Genomic DNA, 18,836 nt, shown 5'->3' on the forward strand with positions numbered 1-18,836 from the left:
TTTTTTTTTTTTTGTATGCTATACATGTGTATTTTTGCATCCATTTTTACATCATAAAAAAGTATTAGATGGGAATAAGCCTTCCTTAATATTTCCCCAACTTCTGTGTGTTTAAAAATCACCTGCAATTTCCTAGATGAAATGTTTTCAGTGGCACAGTGACAAAGTAGAGAGAACAGCTGTTTTCAGAAAATTCATTTTTTAAACTGTTTGGTTTGGGGTATTTTTTTTTTTCTCTTTGCACACTTGTAGAACAAGCTGTAAAAACAACGCTTAAAGAATGAGCTGCTTTTTAAAAAACAGAGATTCAAAGACTTTGAAATAGGAAAGGTTTTAGTTTGGATATCCTTTCACAAAAGGAGATTATTATTTATTGGTTTCATTATATATCTTGCCTGGTAATCAGCAGTAATGTATGTCCAAGAAGAGTAGAAAAATGAATTTCAGTAGTACCTTACATTTTAGAAAAAAATTAATAAATTATGAAACACTTAAGAAAAATGAAATAAAACTACTGATGAATCTGCAGCCTCAGAAAATCAGATAAACAAAATGTTCTAGTTAGTTATTGCCACACTCAACAACAGTACATGGAATTGTATTACAGGCTGTGAAATGAAATAATCCCACCCTGTGACAAGCTGGCAGAATTTGCCTGAAACTCCCTGGCCTTTCAGCAGACTTTGTTCCTTCCAGGGAATAGGGTTGGGGTTTATGCTGAGTCACAGAGGCAGGAGGGTCGCCACCTAACCCGGAGATAACGGAGAGGTGGTGGCGGAACCCAAAGGATCAAGGGTGTGGATTGAGCCATTGGAGGCAGGAACTTAATTACAGCTGAGGTTAGATGAATGGTTGTCCTGAACCCGCTGTTGTTTTATTGTTAATGTCTGCTTTAATACCTCCAAATTTCAGTCAGGGCAGAGTTGGGTCACTAACACCTGAATGATGCTAGTGCTTGAGTATTGTTGACTTAAAAAAAAAAAAATACAAAGTCACTGCAAGGGTGGGCTTCTTCTTTCTTTTTTTTTTTTTTTTCTTTTTTTTTTTCCCCTCTTGAACAGTCTCTAGTTTAAAAATTTGCATTGCTTTTCTAAACTACTATGTAACATTTTAAAAATGAATTCATGTTTTCTTGCACCTTTTTACAAGCGCTCCAGCACCCAGTAAATAAAAGTAGCAGCCTGTGTCCCTTTTAGCAAAAGCCATATATCTGTTCAGACTTGTAATTTGCTCCGTTTATATCCTTTGCCCTTGAACTCTGGTTATTAACGCAATGTTTCTCCAAATGATGCCATATAACTCTGCTCCAAGCACATTCCTACTGACACCACACAAACAACAAAGCCAGCTGAAAAAAAAAGGGAAAAAAAAAAAAAGAAAAAAAAAAGGCAGGTGAATTGCGTGTGATGGAGAACATTACTCAGAATGATATAAGTTACAGAGTTGCTCATGTTAGCGGGTTGGAACATGGGTTAGAGACCTTGGCTGTCTGTGACCACCTCTTCTCCAAAAAACTGCTAAATGGCTTTCAGCAGCCTGTTACCTGTATTCAGAGATAACCCCTCTATTCTGAGCAGAGATCCTGCTAAGGGTCTGCTCTGGTATTGGAGAGAGAGGCTGGCATGCTGGCAAAAAGTCCCACCTCACTACCCCAGGACTATTGATCAGAACTTGCAACACGCTGCTGAAAACAGAAATGAACCAGAGGACGGAAAAATAAAATAGAAATGGGGGATCAACAGGTGGTTGTTGTAAAATGTTCTTCCAGGAAGAAATGAAATATCTGTGGCAATATTTGCTCTGTCATAAAGCAGTGTAGAAATCTGAGGGGCAATTAGTGTTGTTCAAAACACTTAGGCTTAAGTGTTGTCAGACGGTGAAAAATATGTTCCTTGCTCTGGAGCCTCTCTCTTTATCTTTGTGAAGGATTCTGCTGAAATACAGGTCTTTAGATGCATTGCATCTACTTTTCTACTTTCCTACTCAGTTTCATTAAATAATAAGATGCCATGGCACCATCTAAATATTGACTGATTTTTATTAGACTTTCCAAATCTGTTTGGCTAGCTGACAGTAAGGCCGTAGGCAGAGATCTGGGCTTACTTTGATGCCAAGGAGTTCTTCAAGAGCATGGACAAATCATTATCCCCTAACGTGATTCCATTCCTCTTCCTATTTTGTCTGATCTGTTTAGATTGTAAGGTCTTCTCAACAGCAAATGTAGTCCTATGTGTCTGTAGGACTTTGGCTAGGTCTGCAGATCCTACTAGTGCAAAGAGATAAAAATAAAGGGATTCCTAGACCTAGGTGGCGTGTGGGGAAAGTAAAAGATATAAACTACGCTTGTGACACTGCAAATTACAAGAAGAGGCTTAAAAGGATTCAATTTCTCATAGATTTTGAAAATGCAGGAAATCTTTCAAGGAAAGTCATGTCTGTGAAAATCACAGCTTCCACTTCTTTAGGATTGCTCTTCTGATAAATCTCAGGTAAGGCTTTAATGCGCTGGACGTGCTGTAAGAACACACAGCTACTCATACACCACGTTCCATTCCAGTTGGCACATCTACAACTGCAGATTGTATAGTACAGCTTCCATGAAATAGCCCTTTTCCAGCTTAAAAACAGAACGTTGTTCTGGGTTGCTTTTTGTCGCCTGTTTGTAGTTTTGTTTTGTTCCAAATAAGAAATCACTGATCCCACCACTAGAATACACCAACACTAAATTTTTCAGTTTGCTGAGTTCTAGGAGGGTGTTGTCGTGGCACGGTTTTAACAAGAGAGAGATTGATCATTGAAGCCTAGGAAGTAACAACAAAAGCAGAGCAAATGCCAGAAGAGAGGAAAATCTTCAAATGAAGCTGTATGAAGATTTATTTAGTTTTAAATACATTTGCTTTGATTGTATTTTCTCCCCTTCTGCTTCCAGGAAACAAGTTCACTGGCAGGAATGCTCATAGACCACTGTGGGTATTTTTATTTATTTATTTTAGTTACCTTAAAGAAAACAGGAGAGAAGATTCCTGGAAAACTAATTCTGATGTTATAAATATTTGAATTGGAAGAGATACTTCTGAAGTTAAAGACCCGTGATGTGTCCAACTGGTACCTTTTCTCAGAATTAACAAAGTCAAGACTGAATTGACTTCTACTACTGCAAAATAATTACAAAATAATGTGAAATAATTACATCGCAATCCATTAGCACATGCAACAAATTGTTTGTTGCAGTTGATTCCCGTGAAACTTTGTAAATAACTTTTTAAAAATAATTGTTGCCAAAATAAAACTGTTATAATTGTTGTAACAGCAGGAATGGCACATTTCTCTGTCACTACTCTGCCTGACTTTTCTCAGTCCTCTTCTACTCCAGCAGTTTCCCTTTCCCTTTTTCCTGATACAATTGGCTGACTCTGGGCCTTCACTTTTAGGAAAACAGTAAAATTCAATTTTGCCTGTACTTCTGAGGAGCTGTGAGCCAGATCATGCTGTTTCTTTTTGCATTTGGATGAATTTGCCATTTAGAGCTCCCTGTGTGTGAGAGAAGTGGAAGCAGATAGCTCAGCAAAGTTACGGTCTAAAAAAGAAATCAGCAAATTTTAGACCAAGCTGGTAAGCTTGACAAAAGCTTAGCACAGTATATTTCCATGTTAGCCAGGTCAATACAAGATGACAGATTGAAATACCATACGTGACTCGCAGAAGACATTTTTGGGCAAACTGTTATCCTTGGATGAAATTAAATTAAAAGACACCTTACACAGGGTCACGTCTCTCTCTCTCTCTCTTTTTTTCTCTCTCTTTTTTTTTTTTTTTCCTTTTGGTTCCTTTTTAAACCGGATTGTTATCTCATTTTCAGAGGACTATCACTTTTATCCTGACTTGTCAAACAGCTATTACCATCAAGATGATGAGCTTGATATGCTGGAAGTACTGATTAAGGGGATAGTGCAATTGCTCTTGCTCTACCTTGAAGGAGTAATTTTCCTGTCTGTCTAGTAAGTGGAGGGAAAAAAGCCAGACTTCTCCTTATCTGTGGAAGAAGGAGGTTGTCTCATCTTTCTTTGAGCTTTCATGAGCAGTCAAATCTGGTCAATACCTGGCTTGCAACAGGATGCAGATGTTCAAGCCTCAAATGCTGCAAGCAAAAGGTAGCAGATTGAAAGAGTGACAGTCCTCGGCATCACTGAATTGCACCCAAAGAGCAATTTTAATAGCTTTGTGTGGCAGAAGAAGATAACTTTTGACCAGGAGGTAAACAGCTTGTGGTTTCCAATGACCTGTGGAACTTTTTGCAAGATAAAGATTTGGAGGATAAACTTCAGAGTAAGTCTAAATAGTCCACTGACCAAAATTCTCCCTGGTGATCTCTGTAGGACATACCACATTTCAGAGCTGGAGCTGATTCACTGTGAAGTGTTTCTGTTCCATCACCCAGGTGTTGTATTTAACCATGAAATGGCAACACATTTGTGATGGCAGAAATTATTCTTTTGAAGCATAACAACTTGAGATCAGGCAAAACTCATGCAGGATTTGAATCACAAGGCGTTGCATCTGTTAGTGCATTTGGATAGAACATTTTGCTTTCTTCAGGATGAATAAAGATCACCTTAATTCTGGCTTAAAACAATTAAGAGTAAAATGGGAAATATGGGGTAAGTATTGGTCAAAGCAAATCATACATCTGGGCAAAGGTCCTGCAAAATAAATAATATTTATATACATGCATCATATACATGTATCTAAATATACACATCTCACTCTGCTTCTTTTTTTTTTTTCTTTATCTTTCTCCATGTATGTATGCATGCATATATATATATATTTATCTTTTGCAAATTTGACAATCTTATAAGTTTTTTGGATCTCTTACTGTCTGTTCTTTAGAAATACAGCTAGATCTAGAAAAACACATTGAATTCCTAGCATAAAATGAAAGAAAAAAGTGCCTCATTGCACCCAGCTTTTTCATCTCAAGAAGAGGAGAGCTACTGACCGACTGCCACTTTTCCGGTTTGGTCAAAATATCCAGGAGGAACTTCAGCACTTAGCAAATCTGGCCATGTGGAATTGCTTTTTGCAAGTCTTCCCCTTCCCAGCTCCTGTCCCTCTGGGCCACCAGAGACCTTGTGCTGGGGACTTCTCCCCTGGCTCCCCAGAAATGTGGCTGGTTGCTGCCAGCAGGCTTCAAGAAAGCAGGGTAGGGGAGGCTCATAACATTCCAGGTTGTGAGTGTGAGGCTGTGGAGTCGTGAAAGAGGTGAGGAAGAGTGACAAATCTTCAGAGAAGGTTCATTTTGAATTCTTATGTCGATTCACCAGCTAAGGGAGCGTAACTTCTTAATAAGCCAACCCAGATTCACCTACAGATACCTGCAAGTGCTGTCGCTATGCTTTACCATCAATAAAATGAAGGCCCAGCTCATTTTGCCTGGCAGGGAAGAGTTCAAAACCAGAGTTTTCTACAAATAAAGGAACTGCAGAAAGATATAAAGTAAAATCCCTAAAAAAGGCAGAACCACTACCTATAAAATAAACTGAGGAATGAGATTTTTTTTTAAATTCTAAAGGATGCACTAAGAGCCCTCAATTGTGGAATATCCATCTCAAAGTGGTAAATAGATGCGTTAGACACAGAGTGACATATGGGCAGATAAATACAGCCATAACTGGTAGGCAAAGTAAGTGCATGCGGCATGTGTCAGTATTGTCTGGTAATTCAGAGCTGTCATAAAACTGTCCCACTTATGATGTTACAGCATTTTTAAGAAACATGAATTTGCAATTTAAACTCTGCTAAATGAAGGCAGGAAGTTACAGGTTACAGAGCTGCATGCAAACAGGGGAACCAAGAGTTTTTTCACTCAAATCTGTCTCAGCAGGTACAAACCATGAGCTTGCCCCGCATACTTCAGTGTTGCTAGGAACATTGGGTTGATCAGCCTGGAAAACAAATAAGACCATTTTCAATCTAATAAATGTTTGGAAAATGTAATTTTGGTTCAGATAGCATGGATTTCAACATAAATCAAATTCCCGTCTTTAAAACAGGGATAGTCACCATCCTGCAATAGTCCTGAGAAATTTTCTTTCCTTTTTCCTTCTCTTCTTTTTTCCTTATTTGAATATTGTTTACACTTAAAGATATGATCAAATTTTATTGTGGGTTTGGGTTTGTTGTTGTCAGGTGTTTTTTGTCGTTGTTGATTTTTTTTTTGTTTTATTTTTACCTCTACAGAAGTTTCTGCAGAGGAAAAATGTTTTAAAAATGTCTTTGGTTCCAGAGCCACACTGCAGAGTAAGTCTGCTGGCTTTATCTCATATACTGTCTCCCTGGGAGTCTGAACTAAATGCATAATTTAAAGAGCCCTTAATCTGCAATGTCATTCCCATTTGGTCGGAGGCAGCCTTCACTTTATGATGTTAACTTTCTCAGCAAAGGGCAATGGTAGTTTTTCTGAGGATGCACTTAGAGGCAGCATCTCATGTAAACCGTTTATTCAAGATGTCCTGACATCCCAGTATAACACTGGGTGACAATGGATAACCTTCACCAAGTTCCCCCATGGGACAGAGGCGTTCATGGCACTGAAAGTGCTGTACAAAGCCAACAGTAATATATAAAGGGCTGTGGAGAGGGGTGGGAGATAGGAAGAGAAAAATAGCAAACGTACTTGAGCTACATTATATTTTATTCTGCATATTTTGCATGACCCAGGCTAGCATCATGTCTTCTATAGGCAGCTTCTGTTGCAGCCAGGTTATAACCTTCATGAGGAGTCAGGTCCCTGTGATATTTGGCATGCACTGCTCATGTCTTGGAGCCTGCTAGACCTGCTTGAGAAGAGCTGGATCAGTCCTGCAGCCTGCTGCTCTCTTTTATTAACATGCATCATGTGTTGATTTCAGCCCCGAGTTCTTTTTGTAATTTAAGGGGTGCAAACCAACCTTTAAATGGGGAGGGCTGTTTCCTTTTTAATTAAATCTCCAGCCAAGCAATTTGCCTTTCCCATCCTATTGAGTTTTTCATCAATTGTTTTTTTTTCCCCTTGTGCTCTAGCAAACCACAAGTGCCTTATTACAGTAACTATCACACTGTTCTGAGCTCTCCCACTCTGAAGGTTGCTTTTAGAGTGCAAACACACTTCCAAAGATATGTAAAAAGCTAATACCCCAGGATGTATTAAGGACTGTTTTGTTTTACTTTAGCCGCTTATAAGCAACAGGATGATAACCCAGAATAAGGGATATTGAAACATATTTTCCCTGACGTATGAGGAGATGCAGAATGGCATTATGTGTAATAGATGTAATTGTAGGAATTTTTGTGCAAAACCCTGTTCTCTGGTCTACCCATTAATTCCTTTTTGTCAGTCTTTAGTCTAATATCCATCACCATATACATCTTCATGGAAACAAGCTTAAGAAGCTGCTGTTCTCCCACCTTTCCTCATTAGCAACACCAATACAGCACATGTCTAGCAACTGGTAAAGGAGAGAAGGATCATTTCACTGTAGGCTCTGCCCCTCAGCCTCCCAGCTGTGCTCAGCCCTGGGCTATACACCAGCTCATCACACAGCAAAAGTAACCAAACGCCTTATGGCCAATTGAGTGGGATCTCCAGGATGGTGAAAGCTCATATTCAAATTCCTCACAGAGACCAGGCAGTAGTGAACAAAAAGGAGGGTGAGAGGCACTTGATGCCCTGTGTATTTTCTGATGTCTAATAATGTGAGAGCTCAGGCTCAGACTTTTCTCATAATCATGATTCTTAGGGTCTCCATCCTTTACCCAACTGCCTAGCTCCATGCAGCTTACAGGAACCTAATTGCTTGTGAATTGTAGGCTAAAAATAAACCTCACATCACACACCAGTATCTGCATCACTATTCTTCTAATATATGTAAAAGGAGAACAGCCAGTTTGTCTCAGGCAAGTCCTAGAGTCAAAACTGTTTCATTCCTAGCTCTGCCACTATTCTACTGAGGCAAGTTAGAAACGTCTTTAAACATCTTTATATTTCTTGTTCTCACTGCATTGTCTCCTAAATACGTTTGGACTCCAAATTACATTTTGCAGGGAACTTCCTTGACAATGCACCTGCATGTTGTTTAGTCAAATTTGGCCATTGATTATCAGAGCATCTAGGAAACAGAAGCAGGCACAGGAGACGGTGAACATTTCTATTGAACATGTGTGTGCCACAAAAAAGGGTCACAAAACAAGGGATGTCATACATGCACCCTCTATCCTCATGCTCTGTGAGTACCTACAGCAGGTGTTGGGGTCTTGGGAAAGCCAACATACAGAGAATACCTGACTGGCTCTCAGAGGAGATAAACTTTTCATTCATACTTGGTTGGAAAAAACTAATTTTTTTTTCCTTCTTTTTGCCCCCTTCCTTGGTTTAGCTTTGGCCTTTGGAAGGTGACAGGTCCTGCCTCGACTCCCTCTTGCCAGCCCCCCAGCCCCCTCATGCTGGCAGCCACTAGATGGGGAGCTCGGCTAATGGGTCCAGCCCCACGCAGTTCCTGGTCACCATCTGGCAGACAAAATCAGAGGAGGGGACTCCTCCGCAGCAACAAAGTAGGCCGCCCCGTCTTCAAATTGAGGATAAGAACAAGTGATGGAGTCTCCGGCCACAGCTTGAAAGCAACCCATCAATGTCATCTTGAGTTAAGTACCTGATGCTGGCACTTTGTTGCAGTTCTTGGGGGGATAAGGGCTCTGACAGGGTCATTGTTTCAAGTGGAGTTCAGTCTTTTGTTTGCCATAAACGAAGAAGACAGGAAGTCAGCTGTGAGGTTTAGGAATAATATTTAGATAATTGTGAGATATCTCATCTTAAAGTTCAAACTGATTGAACCTGAGCTGAGTTTTGAGTCAAACTTTGTTTACAGGCCCATCATCTCTGTGGCTGACACTTGCAAAGGGGGGGGCGAGGGAGCGGGGGGGGTGGGGAGGAAGAGCGAAAGAGAATGAGCCAGGACTTACGGTTTCTTTCTGACCTTGGCAAGAGGGAAAAATCCATACGGAAAACAAAACAATAAATAATAATAAATAATAACACCAACAGCAATGCCAATGCTCCAGGAGCCAGAAAATAAACATAACACTCCATTGTGCCCACGTTCTTAATAGCTGCATATGGCTATCTAATCCGAGCCTCTGCGAAAATCAACCAGGAAGATGCTTGCACCAAACACAGCATGAGCCTTGCATTTAATCGGTTACTGTAATAAACATATAAAAAAAGATTTTTTTCCATGAGAGGACAGAGCAGTGGCTACATAAAAGGACATCAAATGACACATCCTCCATCTCCCAGCAAATAAAAAAGCCATCAGCTCATAACAAGGCGGTGATAAAAGGTGCTGAGGCCAGTAAGATTAAGACTTTGTAATAAGGTTCGGGCGCCAAAACTGACAGCCATTTTCTTTTATATTTATCATGTCTTCACATTGGGGTGAGAAGCCAGGAGTCTGTCCCATTGCAGGCTAGAATTTATAGCAGCTCCATTATTAGGAGATTGCACTGAAATGGGGCAGAGGTATGGTTTTCTGAGAACGCTACAATAGCCTCCTACATTATACACTTGACAGGTTTGTCAGCGCTTAGTAACAAGCCTTGTAAAGTACTTTAATATCATTAGCACTATTTTCTTAATGTGTCTGCTCTCCTAGCAGCCTGAAAATATCATATATCATGGTCTGGAGGAAGGCATACATAGCTATCTCTCTCATTCTCTCTCTCTTTCTTTCTTTTTTTACCTTCCCCCTGAAATTTGATTTTATTGCCACACATTTGGTTGATATTTTAATCAAAATAATGTAGCCATTTTCCTTTATTGATTAACAAGTAAATATGTATAAATACGTAGTTAGGGGTGGGCAACCCTTTTAGAGGATATTGGAAACAACATAATTAATGGCTTCCTCATCTAATTACAGTGCACGTGTTATATCTCCCCATTGTTTTTCTGGTGATTCTTTTTTTTTTTTTTTCTTCTCTGCCCCTCCAACAAGAGAGGTCTGTTGCCAGAATGTCTGTGGATCTCATACAAAGGGGAAGGGGCCATGGACCAGAAAGCAAAGCAAAACAAACAAAAAAAAAATTCCAAGCCTTTGGTCACCTTTCTGAAAATATTCACGATACCACTGCTGTTCAGACTGACCACATTCACGTCACTCTGGGCAGGTAGTGGTGTCCTGAAGCTGGGATGCTAACTTTTATTTCTTTTAAATGCCCGAGACGTGTAAGCATGCATTTATTTATTTAGAGCATTTCCTTGGACCCTTTGAGGAATCAGTTGAAGCATCATTTGCAAGCCAGGGTGTCACAAAGCAAGGGGTTGCCCCCTTCAGACAAGGTTGGAGGTCAAACTACCTCTAAAAGAGGCATATATTGCCTAATGGATAACTACTGTGCTAATGTCAATGGGAGATGTAAAGCCCACATCCTACAGCAACAATGCAAGAATTGTTTATAATTGTATTTGAAAATAAACATTTATTAAGTGCTCTGCAAATGCATGACATTATAAGCAGGGCTTGGATCTCATTTGCGAACAGGATATGCTTCTTAAATAGGAGTCGTGTTTATTCCTGACGCTGTAAATATTCTCATGTATGACCTTAATCATAAAAATTCCAGCATTGTAAACAACTGCACTAAATCTATACAAAAAAAAAAAAAAAAGGCTCAGGCGAGGAAAACAAATATGTAAATGAACCTCATCAAAGAGAGTTTTATTATCTTAAGTATGACCTCAGTCAAATGGCTTTATATCTTGGAAGATTGTTCGAGTCAAGTACACAATCTACTTCCGTACTGACGCTGGGACTAAAACATCAGTGCTTTTTAGCCCACATTTGACTGATTAAGCTGTAAAGCATCAAAAATCAAATATTCTCCAAGTGTCCTGTGCTTTTAGTTTTAGCGATCTGAAGAAATAAGGGGCAGGAAAAATCACATTTGGATGGGAGGAAGGGAAGACATATTATACCCCAAGAACACCACAGAGACAACTCTCTGCTGACTCGCTGGAGTTACGCACATGTCCTCGGCCAGCCCACAGCACTCGTGGGTACACTGGCCCCCATAAGTGAGATTATACCATGAACCACACATTGTAAAAATCAGATAGAAGAGGTACATGTGATCTCACAGCCAGAGAATATGAATAAGATGTGCTCTAGGGAGGCAGATGGGTAGGGCAAAGAGAGCAATTCTGGACGTGTTTCTGACCGTGCAGGCATATGGATTTAACGTGGAGCTAATCCTGATTGCTCCAGTGAGAACAGAGAAAAGGCCTTGCACAGCCCAGCCCTGCTTCCTTGGAAGCCCTTCTCTTGATGAAGCAAGTAAAGAATAAATAAGCAACTACTTGCTGTTGCTTTCTTTCTCAAGGGCTGTAATATGCCACAGTATCTTCTAGGCTCTGTTTAGGAGTCCACTGACATTTGATTTCAAGTAATGTTGGAACAGACACTTTTTGCATACAGTTGACTGATCATATTCTTTAATAGATTTTCCTCAGAAATTGTAGTTTGTTTTATAAATGTACCATTTCAAAATTGGGATCAATTTAGTGTCAATTTAGCCTAGCTGAAAAGCAGGCTTTGAAATAATACTGTCAAAAAAAAAAAAAAAAAAAAAAAAAAAAAAAAACCAACAATGTATTTAACTAAAGCATTACCTGTAGCAATAATAACAATCTAGACTGTTAGCTTTAACTTAAAAAAAAAAAAAAAAAAAAAAAGGCATCCCAAAATATCCTTCAAAATATTTCAAGGAAGTCTGCATAGCATCAATGAATAAACCAACTTCATTTTCTGAGAGTCCATTTAGATATAATATAAAATAAATCTTTTCTATTGACACTTTAAATAACTCAGAAATTTACAGATTTTTTTCCTCATTTTGTAATCTTTTCTACCATTCTCACTTTGTTGGCTTGCTTTATAAATCATTAAGGAAAAGCTCAAAATAATATAATATGGAAACACTTGTACTATCTATATTGCTTATTACATATTAAAAGAAGATGCAATAAGTGGAGCAGAGGATATCTATATATCCGCATTGTCTCTGGCATATGCCATATGTTTTATATTACTAGTGATGGGTGGAGAGTCTACTTGAACTAAAATTGTAAGGGCTTTTCTAAAGTTTTCATGGGAATTTCATCTTGGAGTTTCTCAGTGTTGCATAATGGCAGTGAATATAGAATGAAATTCCAGAGAATCAATCACATGTATTTCAACACGTACATCGCCAAATAAACATGTACAGATTCACATAACTCAGTTTATATTTTCAGAGAGCTAATATAAATCCAGATTAATGTTCAAATGTAATGTGTAATATCTCTATCTACAGGAAAGAAATGTAAGCCAAATGCGATGACAGTGTCCTTTTAACTGCTAAGCAGACGTGCTTTGTGAATGGCTGCCATGTATTTCGTTTGCATCTAAAATGTCCATCACGACAAGTACCCTGCAGTTGTAATTAGTGAAGATGCAGAATGTTATCGAATATCACAACATTTTGACTGTCAGATTGCTCTAGCAGAGGAAAGTTACTCTGTAAAATGAGAGGCTGATGTTGCAGTTGTATTGACTTTTGTGTCATGTTTGTTTCAGTTTACTAGTCAAAACAACTTTCAGAGCTCTTCCTTGTCCAGAAGGTTCAGGCTGCCTTATGAAAATGAAGCTGTCTTGTTTTCTGCTTCATAAATCATTGTCAAGCTGAGCCAGATAACAGAAACAAGTTCAGATTCCAGAATGATTATTCTTAGAGATGATGTATTAAGTATATAGAATACAACTTGATTTTCATAAGCCATGTTGACTTTGCAGAACTGAGACTAGAAGGAAAAAAATTAACGAGTAATTGAGGTGTGAGAGCTTGCAAAATCCTAGGAGAGAGGGAACAGAGTGGGTGGGGAGAATTCCCTTTCTAAGAAGCTCTTGAAGTCATTTCAAAGCTGCCATTTTCCCCTCATCTCTGCCCTTGTGCTATTTCACTGTTATATATAACCCATTTGGAGCATCCTGTAGACCTATTTTACTGCACCCACTAATGTGATTTTATAACCTTCACTGGGCTTTGCATCCAGGCCCTGAACTGAGTCTTCAGAAACTATTCTCCCTCATGAGCACCAATGAAAGGAGTGAATGCCACTGGAAATCTCCCTTCACTTCTCTCCCTCCTTTATATAATGCTCATTTCTTGATGCCCCTGAAATCCTTTCATAGCTTTCCAGTTCCCTTTTAATAATCCAGAGAAATGGAAAGGACATGAATGATTCCTCTGTAATTGGATTAGAAGAGTCACAACAAAAATAGCTATCATGGAGGTAAGGTGAATTCTTGAAATACAGTTGCAAGAAGTAGTTTTCTGTGGGAAAAATAAGAAGAGGCCAATGGCCAAGCCTCTTATACCTCTATAAGAATCCTTGTAGAGAATATGAGTGAGTTGGAGGGATACAGTGGAGTGATAACAACAATTTGAAAATGAAAAGAAGGATCTCACTTAACAGAACTTTCTGCTCATATGACATTATCATATGATATAAAACTGGGAAAGGGATGTGGATGGTAGACCTGCACTAAGAAGCAGGGAATAAGGTTGTCAGGCTCTGAAGAGGACAGGATTTAAGACAGTAGCTCTTGTACACACCACTGTGAAAGCTGCAAAAGAAATGCAGGTAACTGCACTTGTTTTCAGGATGACCAAGTCAAGCTATTCCTTTTTTCATGTGTCCCAAGCAGATGGATTTTACCAATATTGTTGGTTTTTTTTGTGTGTTTGTTTGTTTGTTTTTAACCACCTGCAGAATAAATACGTCAAAATTAGACACAGCAAACCACAATCCCAGTGTGATGTCTGACACACAATGTATTGACTAAGACCCCTTGGTAAGGTCCATGGAGGATGAAGAGTTAGAAGTGAAGTCCACCATGTGCTAGATGACCAGCATAGCCCTGGGACAATCCTTCTTGCCTCAAAACACATTCTCTATCACTAGCTGCATCACCTCGCCAGAAATTTGTCTTTACCACTAAACATTGTAAAAGAAAAAACAAACATAGGAAATTTCAGCTGTGGCTATGAAAAGAAATCATGCTCAGAGCTACCCTCAAACACGTTTCTTCATTCTTTTAACCAAGAAAAGGAAATTAAAATCAAACAAACCTATGTTTAAGGAATGTGAAGGCTGTGAAACAAACCAACAAAAGCCAGGAAACGTTCAAGTTAAGGCTGTGACACTCTGTCCTTCACTCAAGCTGTTCTGACTTATTTTTCCTAAACAGAGGGGGCTGAGATCAGCGTGTCACCCTCAGATTTGAATTTCCTGTTGTGCATTGGTATGTGCCTGTGCCTTATTAATGTTATTAGATATTGTTTATTGCATTTGTGAATGTGATGTGAGTGCACTCATCTACATTTAAGTACACCCACATTTCTAAGTATTATACTGGTGGAGAACACAGTGACTGTCTGAGCTTTTTTGCAAGTGTTAAGATTTGTCTCTTTAACAACAATCAGCCCAGAAAGCATCTGTATTTTAACAAGCTGGTAGCCACCTCAGAAAGTCATGCTTGTCACCATACTGTGCACAACAGCCTTTGGAAATGTCATAGTGGCTGTAGGGATAGAGATCAAACTCACCTGCCGCAAAGTGGCTTAAGCAAGAGGCGACTCTTTTAATTTAGGCAGCACAGGGCTCCAGAAACCCAGACACGTGTTTCTGTTCCCACTCAGTAGAGGGCAGCAGTAGGTGGAGATGAGGGATGTTCGTGTGCTCTCAGTAAGTGTCTATCAAAAAATCTGATTTTTCCGGGATATGGGAAAAAAAAAAAAAAAAAAAAAAAAAAAAAAAAAAAAAAAAGCAAGCTGGCAAGTATATATATGAGTACATGAGTGAAGAGATGGTTCCCATGCAACTACAGGAACCAGTTGTACCATCACGGCGCTCCCACCACATCTGGGATTTCACAAGTCACTGGAAGCTCAGTGGGAAGTGGGTGTGTGGGTCATATGCTATTCTTTCTCCAGACACATGAGGGATTGGCGCAAGCCAGAGGCAGGATACCAGACTAGATAGACCAAATGTCTGGGCCACTATTGTGAGAATAACGTCAATTTAATGTTAGTCTATCATCACCTATTTTGAACTAACCTTTGTCACTGGCTCACTTCTGATCTCGTTTGGAGTCTGAGCACTCCAGCACTGCAGCAGCTGGCACCGGCCTCCCCCAGCACAGCTTTAGCACTGTGAACAATAGATTTTAACCTTTGCCACTTTCATTTTTTTTTTGGTTTTATTATCAGTCTGTGCTTCCACTACAAACCAAGCGCACAGGGCTTTGAGCTAATTACATTCTGTACATCTGAGCCAACTCTCAGTGCTTCATGCTGACACTCGGATACATCTGGGCCTGATAACAATTACAAATACTCTGGGCATACTTTAAAAAAGAGCTTATGTTACAATGTGAAACAGCATGTTTTACAGTGCTCATAACGGTCAGATAAATACAATAGCTTCAAATCCCCTTTCCGAGGCTTTAAAAAAAATGCTTCACAATAATTCATTTAGATCAGGAACCCATAAGGAAAGAACCCTTCCCCTCCTTTCCCTGGGTGAGATACTTGAACCTAAGTACAGGCCAAATTTTTTTCCACAAGCCAGTGAAAAGAGATGGTAAAGATGGGGAGGTGACGGCAGGTTTCTGATTCAGTGGTAGCAGGCAGCAGGACCTTGGTTCATCCCAGCAAGATGAAACCCTGAGGGATGATTTCTGACTATCCCTCTCATTCTTTCCGTTGACCACAGAGGAAGCCTGGAGTAATTTAGTTCATAACTTAAGTGCTTTGTTTATCTGCAGTGAGGTGGGATGAACTGGGGTTTGAATTCCCTACTGTGCAGATGTCCGCAGTGGTGGAGACGGAGGGATGGTTCCACCTGCCTGGGATGCCGTTCCCTCCTCACCTCTTGCCCCAGTGCAGCGACCTGCTCCTGGAAAGAGCAAAGAGCACTGCTGAAGGCTGTCTCAAAATGCAGCCCTGGTACTGTGACCCCACTAAGGATAAATAAAGCACAACACACTTTAAAACTGCTCTTTCAGACACCTGGCACTCCATTTCTTAGTCTTTGCAACCCATGGGCTATCTTGGACATGAAGCAGATGAGAGAGGCACACATGGTGCTCTGACTCCTCTTTTGGGTCCCTTCAAACCCATTTTAGAGCAACGTGATGGCTGCTTTTCACATCTCCAGGGAGACACAGGAACAACACCTGCCCTCAGGAGCCACTGCTAGGACCTGCTAGCAGCAGAATTGGAGCTGGAAACCACTATAAAGATATTTCACAGTGTTTTCTCCAAGAATTGAGCAGGGAAGGGTTGCCTCAGCCTGGGACTTACATTGCCCAGACAGGGGAGAGGCTTTAAAAAATTTATCCTTGGAAAAAAACAAAACCAATAACCCTGTAACAAAAAGAAAGAATGATTTAAACTTCTTTAGTGACTGTCTCACGGGAGTGATACAAACCACTCAGGATGCTTTGCCAGTTTACTTTTCTAAAAGAATTGTTAATGCTTTGGAATGATGGACAGAGAAGAATTAAAAGAAAAACAACTCCCCAGGCCAGGTTTTTGCATAGGGCTGTAGCAATTGTCAGTCACAAAAAGCTCCCAAGCAAGCCCTTATGATAACACACGGAGTATATCAGCAATCATCTGTCTTTTCTCAGTAAACAGTTGTATAGTAATAAAACAGAGTGATACAGCTGACTCTAACCTGGCAAACTTCCCTGCACCTAGTGTTTACATCTCTTTAAGTGTATCTTTGTCATATGGTTACAAGGCTATTTCATGCTCTCAAGTTTAATTCTTTGTAAATATAGCTCTCTTTGTGCATGTGAGGTGCATGTGTTAATAAATGTTCCATTTGCAGCCGTTCTCTTGCTCAAATGGAAAATTAAGAGTCCTTGATTGAACGGTGTTAGAGATTGCTGGAAGTCTCCATTCCCATCTCTGCAGAGTCGCGATGATTGCTCGGGAAGTTTCACACTTTCAAATATTTCTGTGAAGGCTAAATCTTGCCTTCTGGTAAGTTGTGGGGAGCCTTTTTTTTTTCTTTTGTGTGTGTGTGTGCGCTAAAAAATAGTTTTTTCTGGAAAGCCTGCTCCCTGCATTCTCAGGGGTTATAAAAATGGGAATCATTTTTATTGGCAATCCACTGGAATAGTGCTGAGACAAATGGAAACTTGAAGATAAGGATCCTCGGAGGTGAAAACATACAGCTGTTGGGAATTGCGAAAGAATCTGGCCAATAAAGGAAGTCACTATTTTTCCAGGCCTGAAGTGAGTTATAGGCCGAGACGGGTGTTGTATATTTATGTAAGGCTGCAGCAGGGAGCTCAAGCGACCGTATATTGCTGAAAGAGCATCATTCACATTCAACCTGAGACAAAAGGTGGAAATGAAGTAACATCCTGACCGAAGGAGGGCTCATGACAGAATAATAACATTTCAGAGAGGGGAGCCTGTGTGGTGGTCTGGGGGTAGGCCTCAAAATGAGGAAATGGTGGAGGGCCTTGTCAGCCTTCAAAAACATACACACACGCACATGCACGTGGGCAAGCCGCTGTCCTTGGGAAGGGGGAATTCATCTTTCACAGAAATGTGAACACAGTCATTCATAACCTTCACCTTTATGCCCAGCAAGATTTTGCCAAAAACTGGGAAAATGCACATGTCAATTATAGATGTCTATTTGATGCTTGTATAGAAAACGTCTGTCATGCCATATTTACCAGAATGTGTTTTCTGCCTCATTGTATCAATAGTGACCCCAGTGAGAAAAGACACTTGAAGGGCTGAAGCATTTGGGATTGTTCAATCCCTTTTTTTTTTTTTTTTTTTTTTCAGAAAAGCTTTTCCCAGTCTCTCCCCTCCCCATTATTTTTACAATATTTTGTTTGAAGCAGTCAGCATCAAAACAATTGAGTTTTTCTGAGGAAAGCTGAGGAAGCAAAGAATAGGCAAGCGTCCCTCACGACATATAAATAAGTGTTGTGTTTTTTTGTTTGTTTTGTTTTGTTTTTTTCCCCACAAAGAGATGCCCAAATGTAATACAAGACAAATAATAAGTCTTTTCATGATTCTGCATGTAGGGGAAACTAAGGCACACAAAGGGTTAATGGAGTTTCAGTGGTCTTGGATGCATTTGGTGTCACATTCGGTGTCAGAAGGGGAAAAGGAGAGGGAGATTGCATCCCAATTCACAGTGCATTGTCACATATGCAGATGTAACTGTGACTTTGCATCAAATCCAAAATGTTTAGAGACACATCATGATTTGTTTTGCTTTTGTTATAATGCCCATCAGTTTGGTTCAAATTGTGAAGTTTAGATTGGACATAAATCTTCCATATATTTTGAGGGAACTTAACAATGTTTTTAGATGATCTGAAAAGCAGCATCCCTTTTCTGAAAACACAGACTAGCTTAGAAATCTGCAGCTGAGCCTACTCAGCACATTAAGGTGTTTTTGAAATTATGATTTAGCTACACACACGGACCTTGAAAACATCAGGCTTTATCCTGGGCTGGATTTTATGGCAGGATAAATTACAGCAGCTGGCTCATAGATCAGAACTCCTGTGACCCAGCTGTAGCTGTCTAAATGCTATGAGTTGGGACAACCAGGACAACTGGATAACTCGTTTAGTCATGCCAGTGAAGAAAGACAAGATATTTCTCAATTAAAACCTATGCTGGGCACACGAGCCAGATGGCTTCCTAGGTTAGATGACTAA

Source organism: Cygnus olor, chromosome 11 (genome assembly GCF_009769625.2).
Source record: "Cygnus olor isolate bCygOlo1 chromosome 11, bCygOlo1.pri.v2, whole genome shotgun sequence".
Taxonomy (NCBI): domain Eukaryota; kingdom Metazoa; phylum Chordata; class Aves; order Anseriformes; family Anatidae; genus Cygnus; species Cygnus olor.